The 14,383-nt window shown below is 40.8% G+C and overlaps 1 non-coding gene across 1 annotated transcript; it reads left to right on the top strand.

Annotated features, from left to right (window-relative positions):
• Positions 1 to 12,926: 12,926 nt before the first annotated feature.
• LOC130972137 (small nucleolar RNA R71) lies at positions 12,927 to 13,034 on the top strand. The gene has a single exon (XR_009083333.1). It is a non-coding gene; the product is annotated as a small nucleolar RNA R71 (small nucleolar RNA).
• Positions 13,035 to 14,383: the final 1,349 nt, after the last annotated feature.

Genomic DNA, 14,383 nt, shown 5'->3' on the forward strand with positions numbered 1-14,383 from the left:
TGTAGTCCTGTTCACACCAAACAATCGTTATTAAGGTGATCAGTCTCAATACCTCAACTTAAGTGTGAACATTCCCAAAATAAAAACACAGAAACGATCATGCAACACATATCATTGAGATATCCTATAAGCATGAGACACACAACAGAGTATGCAATGAAGCATAGTCAGTCCACTCCCCAGGCTCTACTGGGAACGAACTGCTCTGATACCAAATTGTAACGACCCAATTTCTTGTACGTCATGATCATACTAAAAACTGAGCGCTACCAACTTGTCTTCCTAATTATTATCTATTATTTATCATATGAGCCTGATTCGCTGTTAAAAACGTAGTTAATTTGTGAGGTACTTTTTTTTTTTGAAAACATTTGGATTAATAAACAGAATCATTCATAAGCAATTCACAAATAATAATAGATAAAATAGTTATAAACAACCACACATAAATACATCTCAAGCAGTTGATAACATTCCGTGATCCAGCTTTATTAGAACATAGACCGTTAGTTAAAACACCCCTAGATATAGCTAAATAATAACTATATACATATATATACATACAACATCCTAGGCCCTGACCTGTTCAAGAAGTCCCTAAGCTGGCGCCCAGGCTAGCCTAGACTCTATACTCACCTAGTCCCTCTAACCTACTAAAGCGAGGGAAAATACGTTCTAGGTCTTCTAAACTCAAGTCAGGTGGAACGTCATCAAAAGGTGGAAGGTTGTATACTACTCCTCTGCACGATCATATGACATCAAAGAGCATCTCTCAAGTACTTCATCGAGTGGCCACATAACAGCAACATCGTACGAAGGAGTTAGGCTAAAGTTTGTAGATAAGCGGGGTGCAGACGTTGGCTGGCCTCACCGTATATACATATGAACAGAGAACGGAATTCACCCTAGACTCAGAAGACTACCTAGAGCAGTATCCTCTTTACGAACAGTCATCAGCGAACTACGGAAGGGTACTCATGCTTCCATCTGGAGGGGGAAGGGAGAGAGAAGGGGTAAGAACTGGGGAGTTCTTAGTAGGGTCGGGGTTATTAGTTAAGTTCATTAATTCTATGTTGTTTGGCAGATGAATAACAGAATATAGATGAGCAGTAAACAGAAGATAGATAAATTAAAAAATAGAGACAACAGAAAGCAGGACACAAACAAAAGAATACAAGAAAATACAACACAAATACAAAGAATAGAATACAAACAAACAAAGCATACATTTACTCAACAATCATGACAGAGGAAATGCACAACCAAGTATGATGCATGTCTGTCCTATGCAGGCCATGAGCTCACGTGTCGGTTTACACCCTGCATCCCGACATTACCTAGGAACAAGTCCCAGATATGGCTTCCCTTTGTGTCCTTAGTGCATATGTGTCGGTGGTGAGAATACCACTCCTTCGTGACTACCGGCAGTCGGCGCAAAGCCCGACCCCATAATATACGCACAAGGGGAAACAGTGATCCTCAGTTCGTGGGCGTCCCCGAGATCAATTCACAACAATAAAACAGAGATCTTCAGTTCGTAGGTTATTCCCCGAGATCAATACACAATAACATAGTGATCTTCAGTTCGTGGGTTATACCCGAGATCAACATACAACGATTCATGGGTTATTCCCGTAATCAATGATTATCAGTCCGTGGGTTTTTCCCGCTTATAAAACAAATAACAATTTATGGCTTTTCCCGAGATCAATGATCATTCAGTTCGTGGGTACTTTCCGAATTCAACCAATTATCAGTTCATGGGTGTCCCCCGTAGTTAAACAACTAACAGTTCGTGGGGTATTCCTGCCTTTTATCATTTTTCGTTATCCTTTTTCAACCTCAACAAATCCACAAATCAATCTTCATTTCCTCTTTCCCTTTGAATCCTTAACACATATTCCTAAACCTTTCTTAACTTTCTCTTTATCTCTTTACTCTGCTCTAATTACTCTGTTTTTTGTATCTCTTTATTTTTCTCTGATTACTATTTCCTTTATATATATGTTACTCTTCTTCTCTTTATCTCTTTCCTCAACTCTGATTATTCTGTTCTCTGTGTTTCCCTACTCTGCTCTGATTTTCTCTGCTTAACATATATAGTTGAAGGTTATGTAAATTTTGGTATGAATAGTTAGCCTGTCCCAAGTATAGGTTCATTAAGTCTATTGATGAGCGGATAATTTGTACGCTTTTTGGCATTGTTTTTAGTATATTTTTAGTAGTTTTAGTTAGTTTTTAGTATACTTTTTATTAGTTTTTAGTTAAAATTCACTTTTCTGGACTTTACTATGAGTTTGTGTGTTTTTCTATGATTTCAGGTATTTTCTGGCTGAAATTGAGGGACCTGAGCAAAAATCTGATTCAGAGACTGAAAAGGACTGCATATGCTGTTGGATTCTGACCTCCCTGCACTCGAAGTGGATTTTCTGGAGCTACAGAAGCCCAATTGGCGCGCTCTCAACGGCGTTGGAAAGTAGACATCCTGGGCTTTCCAGCAATGTATAATAGTCCATTGCCCGAGATTTGATGGCCCAAACCGGCGTTGCAAATCAGCCTCAGAATTTCCAGCGTTTAACGCTGGAACTGGCATAAAAATTAGAGTTAAACGCCCAAACTGGCATAAAAGCTGGCGTTTAACTCCAGAAAGAGCCTCTACACGAAAATGCTTCAATGCTCAGCCCAAGCACACACCAAGTGGGCCCAGAAGTGGATTTTTCTGTCATTTACTCATTTCTGTAAACCTTAGGTTACTAGTTCACTATTAATAGGATCTTTTGACATTGTATCTGTACCTCATGACACTTTACACATTTCTTTGTGTACTTCTTACAGCATGAGTCTCTAAACCCCATGGTTGGGGGTGAGGAGCTCTGCTGTGTCTTGATGGATTAATGCAATTACTACTGTTTTTCATTCAATCATGCTTGCTTCCATTCTAAGATATTACTTGTTCTTAAACCGGATGAATGTGATGATCCGTGACACTCATCATCATTCTCAACTATGAACGTGTGCCTGACAACCACCTCCGTTCTACCTTAGATTAAGTAGATATCTCTTGGATTCTTTAATCAGAATCTTCGTGGTATAAGCTAGGACTGATGGCGGCATTCAAGAGAATCTGGAAGGTCTAAACCTTGTCTGTGGTATTCTGAGTAGGATTCAATGATTGAATGACTGTGACGAGCTTCAAAATCCTGAAGGCGGGGCGTTAGTGACAGACGCAAAAGAATCACTGGATTCTATTCCGACCTGATTGAGAACCGACAGATGGATAGCCGTGCCGTGACAGGGTGCGTTGAACATTTCCACTGAGAGGATGGGAGGTAGCCACTGACAACGGTGAAACCCTTGCATACAGCTTGCCATGGAAGGAGCCTTGCGTGTTTGAAGAAGAAGACAGTAGGAAAGCAGAGATTCAGAAGATGGAGCATCTCCAAAGCCTCAACCTGTTCCCCATTACTGCAAAACAAGTACTTATTTCATGTTCTTTTGCTTTTCACAATCAATCCTGATAATTATTGATATCCTGACTAAGATTTACAAGATAACCATAGCTTGCTTCAAGCCGACAATCTCCGTGGGATCGACCCTTACTCACGTAAGGTATTACTTGGACGACCCAGTGCACTTGCTGGTTAGTTGTGCGGGATTGCAAAAGTGTGATTGCAATTTCGTGCACCAAGTTTTTGGCGCCGTTGCCGGGGATTGTTCGAGTTTGGACAACTGACGGCTTATCTTGTTGCTTAGATTAGGACTGTTTTATTTTTGTTGGTTTAGAGTCTTTTAGTTGAGTCTAGTTTCATATTTTAAGTTTGGTGTCAATTGCATGCTTTTGCTTTTCTTTTAACTTTCGAATTTGCATGTCCCTAGTCCCTTTTTGATCCTTAAAACTTCTAAGTTTGGTGTCCTCTTTGTGTTTTTCCCTTAAAAATTTTCTAAAATTAGTGTCTGATTTCCTAAAAATTTTAAGTTTGGTGTCATTTTGTTGTTTTTCTCTCTCCTCATTTCAAAAATCAAATCTTTTTCAAAATCTTCTTAATTGACTAATTGATTCAGTTTTCAATTTGCTTTGATCTTATTTTCTTTTAGTTTTTGAAATTTGACTTTATTTTCCATTTATTTTAGTTTATTATTTTCGGTCAAAATATATATATATATATATATATATATATATATATATATATTTATCTACTTGCAATCCATATCATTTCCCTTTATCCATCATGGACCTAAGTGGAATTGAACAGTCCAGAAGGACTCTGGGGTCATACGCTAACCCCATCACAGCTGCATATGGGAGTAGCATCTATACACCTCCCATCAAAGCAAGCAGCTTTGAGCTAAATCCTCAACTCATTATCATAGTGCAGCAAAACTGCCAGTATTCCGGTCTTCCACAAGAAGAACCTACTGAGTTTCTGGCACAGTTCTTACAAATTGCTGACACAGTACATGATAAAGAGGTGGATCAGGATGTCTACAGACTATTACTGTTTCCATTTGCTGTAAAAGATCAAGCTAAAAGGTGGTTGAATAACCAACCTACGGCAAGCATAAAGACATGGAAACAGTTATCAGACAAATTCCTGAATCATTTTTACCCTCCAAAGAGGATGACACAGCTAAGGCTGGACATCCAAGGCTTTAAACAAGAGGATAATGAATCCCTTTATAATGCCTGGGAGAGGTATAGAGGTATGCTAAGAAAATACCCCTCTGAAATGTTTTCAGAGTGGGTACAGTTAGACATTTTCTACTATGGACTTACAGAAAAAGCTCAGATGTCTCTAGACCACTCAGCTGGTGGATCTATACACATGAGGAAGACAATTGAAGAAGCTCAAGAGCTTATAGACACTGTTGCTAGAAACCAATATTTGTACTCTAGCAATGAGTTCTCTCCAAAAGAGGAAGTCTTGGCAGTAGTCACTGATCCTAATCCTCAAGAACAGATGATTGAGCTTAATCAACAATTGCTCCTAATGACAGAACAGTTAGCAGAATTTAAAGAGATGCTCCATGAAACTAAAGTTGCTAACAAGAACATAGAACTGCAGTTGAATCGAGCAAAACAGCAGATATCTAAACAGATAACAGAAGAGTGTCAAGCAGTTCAACTGAGGAGTGGGAGGACACTGAACAACACCACTCAAAAGAGCAAAAAGTCAAATAAGGAACAATTGACAGAGGATAACCAAGCCACTGCCCAAAATCCCTCTGAGGACAGTAAGAGCCCAGAGAGGAATACTTTTGGCGTTCAAACGCCAGAAAGGGAAGGAAAGCTGGCGTTGAACGCCCATTCCTTGCCCAGTTCTGGCGTTCAAATGCCAGAAAAGGGGGAGAAGTTGGCGTTAAACGCCCAATCTTCACCCATTCCTGGCGTTCAGACGCCAAGGGAGGATCAGACAACTGAGAGTGCTGACAGTAATCCCTCTAAAAAGGATTCTTCAACCACTTCTGTAAGGAATAAGCCTGCAGCAACTAAGGTTGAAGAATATAAAGCCAAGATGCCTTATCCTCAGAAACTCCACCAAGCGGAGCAGGATAAGCAATTTGCCCGCTTTGCAGATTATCTAAGGACTCTTGAAATAAAGATTCCGTTTGCAGAGGCACTTGAGCAAATACCTTCTTATGCTAAGTTCATGAAAGAGATCTTAAGTCATAAGAAGGATTGGAGAGAAACTGAAAAAGTATTTCTCACTGAAGAATGCAGTGCAGTCATTCTGAAAAGCTTACCAGAAAAGCTTCAAGATCCAGGAAGCTTTATGATACCATGCACATTAGAAGGTGCTTGCACCAAGACAGCCCTATGTGATCTTGGAGCAAGCATCAATCTAATACCTGCATCCACTATCAGAAAGCTTGGGTTGACTGAAGAAGTCAAACCAACCCGGATATGCCTCCAACTTGCTGATGGCTCCATTAAACATCCATCAGGCATAATAGAGGATATGATTGTCAAGGTTGGGCCATTCGCCTTTCCAACTGACTTTGTGGTGCTGGAAATGGAGGAGCACAAGAGTGCAACTCTCATTCTAGGAAGACCTTTCCTAGCAACTGGACGAACTCTCATTGATGTACAAAAAGGGGAAGTAACCCTGAGAGTCAATGAGGATGAGTTCAAGTTGAATGCTGTGAAAGCTATGCAGCATCCAGACACACCAAATGACTGCATGGGCGCTGACATTATTGACTCTTTGGTGGAAGAGATCAATATGACTGAAAGCCTAGAATCAGAGCTTGAGGACATCTTCAAGGATGCTCAACCTGATCAAGAAGAACCAGAGGAAACAAAGGAATTTTCGAAAACTCTTCAAGAGGAGGATAAGCCTCCCAAACCTGAACTCAAACCACTACCACCATCCCTGAAGTATGCATTTCTGGGAGAGGGTGACACTTTTCCAGTGATTATAAGCTCTGCCTTAAATCCACAGGAAGAGGAAGCACTGATTCAAGTGCTAAGGACACACAAGACAACTCTTGGGTGGTCCATAAGTGATCTTAAGGGCATTAGCCCAGCTAGATGCATGCACAAGATCCTGTTGGAGGATAATGCCAAACCAGTGGTCCAACCACAGAGGAGGTGGTGTGCGAAATTGTGATCACTACTTTTCACAACTCAAATAATCCCTAGTAATGGCCCCAAAGACTTGGTGCTTAATACCATGGCATAAACACAACTTTGCACAACTAACCAGCAAGTGCACTGGGTCGTCCAAGTAATAAACCTTACGCGAGTAAGGGTCGATCCCACGGAGATTGTTGGTATGAAGCAAGCTATGGTCACCTTGTAAATCTTAGTCAGGCAGACTCAAATGGGTATAGATGATATATGAATAAAACATAAAGATAAAGATAGAGATACTTATGTATATCATTCGTGAGAGCTTCAAATAAGCGTATGAAGATGCTTTCCCTTCCGTCTCTCTGCTTTCTTACTGCCTTCATCCAATCCTTCTTACTCCTTTCCATGGCAAGCTTATGCAAGGGTTTCACCGTTGTCAGTGGCTACCTCCCATCCTCTCAGTGGAAATGTTCAACGCACCCTGTCACGGCACGGCTATCCATCTGTCGGTTCTCGATCAGGCCGGAATAGAATCCATTGATTCTTTTGCGTCTGTCACTAACGCCCCGCCTTCAGGAGTTTGAAGCACGTCACAGTCATTCAATCATTGAATCCTACTCAGAATACCACAGACAAGGTTAGACCTTCCGGATTCTCTTGAATGCCGCCATCAGTTCTTGCCTATACCACGAAGACTCTGATCTCACGGAATGGCTGGCTTGGTTGTCAGGCGAGCACTCGATTGTCAGGCGATCAACCATGCATCGTGTATCAGGAATCCAAGAGATAAACATTAGAGCCTTGTTGCTTGTAGAACAGAGTGGTTGTCAGTCACTTGTTCATAAGTGAGAATGATGATGAGTGTCACATAATCATCACATTCATCAAGTTCTTGAGTGCAAATGAATATCTTGGACAAAGAACAAGCGGAATTGAATAGAAGAACAATAGTAATTGCATTAATACTTGAGGTACAGCAGAGCTCCACACCTTAATCTATGGTGTGTAGAAACTCCACCGTTGAAAATACATAAGAACAAGGTCTAGGCATGGCCGAATGGCCAGCCTCCCAAAGTGATCAAAAGATCTAAAGAAAAAGGTTCCAAAGATCAGAAGATGTCCCAATACAATAGTAAAAGGTCCTACTTATAGAAAACTAGTAGCCTAAGGTGTACAGAGATGAGTAAATGACATAAAAATCCACTTCCGGGCACACTTGGTGTGTGCTTGGGCTGAGCAATGAAGCATTTTCGTGTAGAGACTCTTCTTAGAGTTAAACGCCAGCTTTTGTGCCAGTTTGGGCGTTTAACTCCCATTTTGGCGCCAGTTCCGGCGTTTAACGCTGGAATTTCTGAAGGTGACTTTGAACGCCGGTTTGGGCCATCAAATCTTGGGCAAAGTATGGACTATCATATATTTCTGGAAAGCCCAGGATGTCTACTTTCCAACGCCGTTGAGAGCGCGCCAATTGGGCTTCTGTAGCTCCAGAAAATCCACTTCGAGTGCAGGGAGGTCAGAATCCAACAGCATCTGCAGTCCTTTTCAGTCTCTGGATCAGATTTTTGCTCAGGTCCCTCAATTTCAGCCAGAAAATACCTGAAATCACAGAAAAACACACAAACTCATAGTAAAGTCCAGAAAAGTGAATTTTAACTAAAAACTAATAAAAATATACTAAAAACTCAACTCAAACTACTAAAAACATACTAAAAACAATGCCAAAAAGCGTACAAATTATCTGCTCATCACAACACCAAACTTAAATTGTTGCTTGTCCTCAAGCAACTGAAAATCAAATAAGATAAAAAGAAAAGAATATACTATAGACTCCAAATTATCAATGAAACTTAGCTCCAAATTAGATGAGCGGGACTAGTAGCTTTTTGCCTCCGAACAGTTTTGGCATCTCACTTTATCCTTTGAAATTCAGAATGATTGGCTTCTTTAGGAACTCAGAATCCAGATAGTGTTATTGATTCTCCTAGTTAAGTATGATGATTCTTGAACACAGCTACTTTATGAGTCTTGGCCGTGGCCCAAAGCACTCTGTCTTCCAGTATTACCACCGGATACATACATGCCACAGACACATAATTGGGTGAACCTTTTCAGATTGTGACTCAGCCTTGCTAGAGTCCCCAATTAGAGGTGTCCAGGGTTCTTAAGCACACTCTTTTTGCCTTGGATCACAACTTTATTTCTTTCTTTTTCTTTCTTTTTTTTTCTTTCTCTTTTTTTTTTCGTCTCGCTTTTTTTTTTTGTATTCACTGCTTTTTCTTGCTTCAAGAATCACTTTTATGATTTTTCAGATCCTCAGTAACATGTCTCCTTTTTCATCATTCTTTCAAGAGCCAACAATTTTAACATTCATGAACAACAAATTCAAAAGACATATGCACTGTTTAAGCATACATTCAGAAAACAAAAAGTATTGTCACCACATCAAACTAATTAAGCTAGTTTTAAAGATGAATTCGAAATTCTGTACTTCTTGTTCTTTTGTGATTAAAAACAGTTTTCATTTAAGAAAGGTGATGGATTCATAGGACATTCATAACTTTAAGGCATAGACACTTAAGACACTAATGATCATAAGACACAAACATGGCTAAACATAAGCATGAAAATTCGAAAAACAAGAAAATAAAGAACAAGGAGATTAAAGAACGGGTCCACCTTAGTGATGGCGGCTTGTTCTTCCTCTTGAAGGTCTTATGGAGTGCTTGAGCTCCTCAATGTCTCTTCCTTGTCTTTGTTGCTCCTCTCTCATGATTCTTTGATCTTCTCTAATTTCATGGAGGAGGATGGAATGTTCTTGGTGCTCCACCCTTAGTTGTCCCATGTTGGAACTCAATTCTCCTAGGGAGGTGTTCAGTTGCTCCCAATAGTTTTGTGGAGGAAAGTGCATCCCTTGAGGCATCTCAGGGATCTCATGATGAGAGGGGTCTCTTGTTTTCTCCATCCTTTTCTTAGTGATGGGCTTGTCCTCATCAATGAGGATGTCTCCCTCTATGTCAACTCCAACTAAATAACAGAGGTAACAAATGAGATGAGGAAAGGCTAACCTTGCTAAGGTAGAGGACTTGTCCGCCACCTTATAGAGTTCTTGGGCTATAACCTCATGAACTTCTACTTCTTCTCCAATCATGATGCTATGGATCATGATGGCCCGGTCTAGAGTAACTTCAGACCGGTTGCTAGTGGGAATAATTGAGCGTTGGATAAACTCCAACCATCCTCTAGCCACGGGCTTGAGGTCATGCCTTCTCAATTGAACCGGCTTCCCTCTTGAATCTCTCTTCCATTGGGCGCCCTCTTCACAAATGTCAGTGAGGACTTGGTCCAACCTTTGATCAAAGTTGACCCTTCTAGTGTAAGGATGTTCATCTCCTTGCATCATAGGCAAGTTGAATGCCAACCTCACATTTTCCGGACTAAAATCCAAGTATTTTCCCTGAACCATAGTAAGCCAATTCTTTGGATCCGGGCTCACACTTTGATCATGGTTCTTTGTGATCCATGCATTAGCATAGAACTCTTGAACCATTAAGATTCCGACTTGTTGAATGGGGTTGGTAAGAACTTCCCAACCTCTTCTTCGGATCTCATGTCGAATCTCCGGATATTCACCCTTTTTGAGTGAAAAAGGGACCTCGGGGATCACCTTCTTCAAGGCCACAACTTCATAGAAGTGGTCTTGATGCACCCTTGAGATGAATCTCTCCATCTCCCATGACTCGGAGGTGGAAGCTTTTTCCTTCCCTTTCCTCTTTCTAGAGGTTTCTCCGGCCTTGGATGCCATAAATGGTTATGGAAAAACAAAAAGCAATGCTTTTACCACACCAAACTTAAAAGGTTTGCTCGTCCTCGAGCAAAAGAAGAAAGAAGAGAGTAGAAGAAGAAGAAATGAGAAAGAAGGGAATGGCTTAGTGTTCGGCCAAAAAGGGTGAGAAGTGGTGTTTAGGTTGTGTGAAAATGAAGGGGTGAAGAAGGGTTTATATAGGAGAGGGGGGGCTCATGGTTCGGTCATGTATGGGTGGGTTTGGAAGGGAAAGTGGTTTGAATTTGAACGGTGAGGTAGGTGGGGTTTTGTGAAGGATGGATGTGAGTGGTGAAGAGAAGATGGGATTTGATAGGTGAAGGGTTTTTGGGGAAGAGGTATTGAGGTGATTGGTGAATGGGTGAAGAAGAGAGAGAGTGGTGAGGTTGGTGGGGATCCTGTGGGGTCCACATATCCTGAGGTGTCAAGGAAAAGTCATCCCTGCACCAAATGGCATGCAAAATCACGTTTTGAGCCAATTCTGGCGTTAAACGCCGGGCTGGTGCCCATTTCTGGCGTTTAACGCGAGGTTCTTGCCCTTTTCTGGCGTTTAACACCAGTCTGGTGCCCCTTTCTGGCGTTAAACGCCCAGAATGGTGCCAGACTGGGCGTTAAACGCCCACCTGCTAGCCTTACTGGCGTTTAAACGCCAGTAGGTTCTTCCTCCAGGGTGTGCTATTTTTCTTCCTGTTTTTCATTCTGTTTTTGCTTTTTCAATTGATTTTGTGACTTCTTATGATCATCAACCTACAAATAACAAAAGAAAATAGATAAAATATAACATTGGGTTGCCTCCCAACAAGCACTTCTTTAATGTCAGTAGCTTGACAGAGGGCTCTCATGGAGCCTCACAGATACTCAGAGCAATGTTGGAACCTCCCAACACCAAACTTAGAGTTTGAATGTGGGGGTTCAACACCAAACTTAGAGTTTGGTTGTGGCCTCACAACACCAAACTTAGAGTTTGACTGTGGGGGCTCTGCTTGTCTCTGATTTGAGAGAAGCTCTTCATGCTTCCTCTCTATGGTGACAGAGGGACATCCTTGAGCCTTAAACACAAAGGATTCTTCATTCACTTGAATGATCAGTTCACCTCCATCAACATCAATCACAGCCTTTGCTGTGGCTAGGAAGGGTCTGCCAAGGATGATGGTTTCATCCATGCACTTCCCAGTCTCTAGGACTATGAAATCAGTAGGGATGTAATGGTCTTCAATCTTCACCAAAACATCCTCTACAAGTCCATGAGCTTGTTTTCTTGAGTTGTCTGCCATCTCTAATGAGATTCTTGCAGCTTGCACCTCAAAGATCCCTAGTTTCTCCATTACAGAGAGAGGCATGAGGTTTACACTTGACCCTAAGTCACACAGAGCCTTCTTGAAGGTCATGGTGCCTATGGTACAAGGTATGGAGAACTTCCCAGGGTCCTGCCTCTTTTGAGGTAATTTCTGCCTAGACAAGTCATCCAATTCTTTGGTGAGCAAAGGGGGTTCATCCTCCCAAGTCTCATTTCCAAATAACTTGTCATTTAGCTTCATGATTGCTCCAAGGTATTTAGCAACTTGCTCTTCAGTGACATACTCTTCCTCTTCAGAAGAAGAATACTCATCAGAGCTCATGAAAGGCAGAAGTAAGTCCAATGGAATCTCTATGGTCTCATTTTGAGCCTCAGATTCCCATGGTTCCTCATTGGGGAACTCAGTGGAGGCTAGTGCACGTCCATTGAGGTCTTCCTCAGTGGCGTTCACTTCCTCTCCTTCCTCTCCAAATTCGGCCATATTGATGGCCTTGCACTCTCCTTTGGATTTTCTTCTGTATTGCTGGAAGAGTACTAGGAGGGAGTTCAGTAACTTTCTTGCTCAGCTGTCCCACTTGTGCCTCCAAATTCCTAATGGAGGACCTTGTTTCAGTCATGAAACTCTGAGTGGTTTTGATTAGATCAGAGACCATAGTTGCTAAGTCAGAGGGGTTCTGCTTAGAATTCTCTGTCTGTTGCTGAGAAGATGATGGAAAAGGCTTGCCATTGCTAAACCTGTTTCTTCCACCATTATTGTTGTTGAGACCTTGTTGAGGTCTCTGTTGATCCTTCCATGAGAAATTTGGGTGATTTCTCCATGAAGAATTATAGGTGTTTCCATAGGGTTCTCCTAGGTAATTCACCTCTTCCATTGAAGGGTTCTCAGGATCATAGGCTTCTTCTTCAGATGAAGCATCCTTAGTACTGCTTGGTGCATTTTGCATTCCAGACAGACTTTGAGAGATCAGATTGACTGGTTGAGTCAATATTTTATTCTGAGCCAGAATGGCATTCAGAGTATCAATCTCAAGAACTCCTTTCTTCTGATTTGTCCCATTGTTCACAGGATTCCTTTCAGAAGTGTACATGAATTGGTTATTTGCAACCATTTCAATTAGCTCTTGAGCTTCTGTAGGCGTCTTCTTCAGATGAAGAGATCCTCCAGCAGAGCTATCCAAAGACATCTTGGATAGTTCAGAGAGACCATCATAGAAAATACCTATGATGCTCCATTCAGAAAGCATGTCAGAAGGACATTTTCTGATCAATTGTGTGTATCTTTCCCAAGCTTCATAGAGGGATTCTCCATCCTTCTGTCTGAAGGTTTGGACTTCCACTCTAAGCTTACTCAATTTTTGAGGTGGAAAGAACTTTGCCAAGAAGGCATTGACTAGCTTTTCCCATGAGTCCAGGCTTTCTTTAGGTTGTGAGTCCAACCATGTCCTAGCTCTGTCTCTTACAGCAAAAGGGAATAGCATAAGTCTGTAGACCTCAGGGTCAACCCCATTAGTCTTGACAGTGTCACAGATTTGCAAGAACTCAGCCAAAAACTGATGAGGATCTTCCAATGGAAGTCCATGAAACTTGCAATTCTGTTGCATTGGAGAAACTAATTGAGGCTTAAGCTCAAAGTTGTTTGCTCCAATGGCAGGGATAGAGATGCTTGTCCCATAGAAGTCGGGAGTAGGTGCAGTAAAGTCACCAAGCACCTTCCTTGCATTGTTGGCATTGTTGTTGTTTTCGGCTGCCATGGGTTCTTCTTCTTTGAAGATTTCTGCTAGGTCCTCTGCAGAGAGTTGTGCCTTAGCTTCTCTTAGCTTTCGCTTCAAGGTCCTTTCAGGTTCAGGATCAGCTTCAACAAGAATGCCTTTGTCTTTGTTCCTGCTCATATGAAAGAGAAGAGAACAAGAAAATATGGAATCCTTTATGTCACAGTATAGAGATTCCTTGAGGTGTCAGAGGAAAAGAAAAGTAGGAGGAAGAAGTAGAGAATTCGAACTTTAGTGAGATAGAGTTCGAATTGTGCATTGAGGAGGAGTGGTACTCCGTAAATAGAAGGATGTGAGAAGAGGGGAAGAGAATTTTCGAAAATTAATTAAAAAGATTTTTAAAAACATTTTGAAAAACTTTAATTTGATTTTCGAAAAACAAGAGTGAGAAAGAGATCAAGTAATTTTTGAAAAAGATTTGAAATTAGAAATCAAAAAGATATGATTAAAAACCGTTTTGAAAAAGATGTGATTAAAAAGATTTGATTGAAAAAGTCATGGTTTTAAAAAAGATATGATGGAAAAGATATGATTTGAAAACAATTTTAAAAAAAAAAAGATTTGATTTTAAAAATTAATAACTTGGCTATCAAGGAAAGATATGATTCAAATATTAAACCTTTCTCAACAGAAAAGGCAACATACTTGAAATGTTGAATCAAATCATTAATTGATAGCAAGTATCTTTGAAAAAGGAAAGAAATTGATTTTGAAAACATTTGATTGAAAATATATGATTTGAAAAAGATTTGATTTTGAAAAACTTTGAAAACTTGAAAAAAAAAATTGATTTGAAAACAAAATCCTCCCCCTTGTGCCATCCTGGCGTTAAACGCCCAGAATGGTGCACATTCTGGCGTTTAACGCCCAATGCACTACCTTTTTGGGCGTTAAACGCCCAACCAGGCACCCTGGCTGGCGTTTAA

This window comes from Arachis stenosperma, chromosome 3, assembly GCF_014773155.1.
Source record: "Arachis stenosperma cultivar V10309 chromosome 3, arast.V10309.gnm1.PFL2, whole genome shotgun sequence".
Classification (NCBI taxonomy): domain Eukaryota; kingdom Viridiplantae; phylum Streptophyta; class Magnoliopsida; order Fabales; family Fabaceae; genus Arachis; species Arachis stenosperma.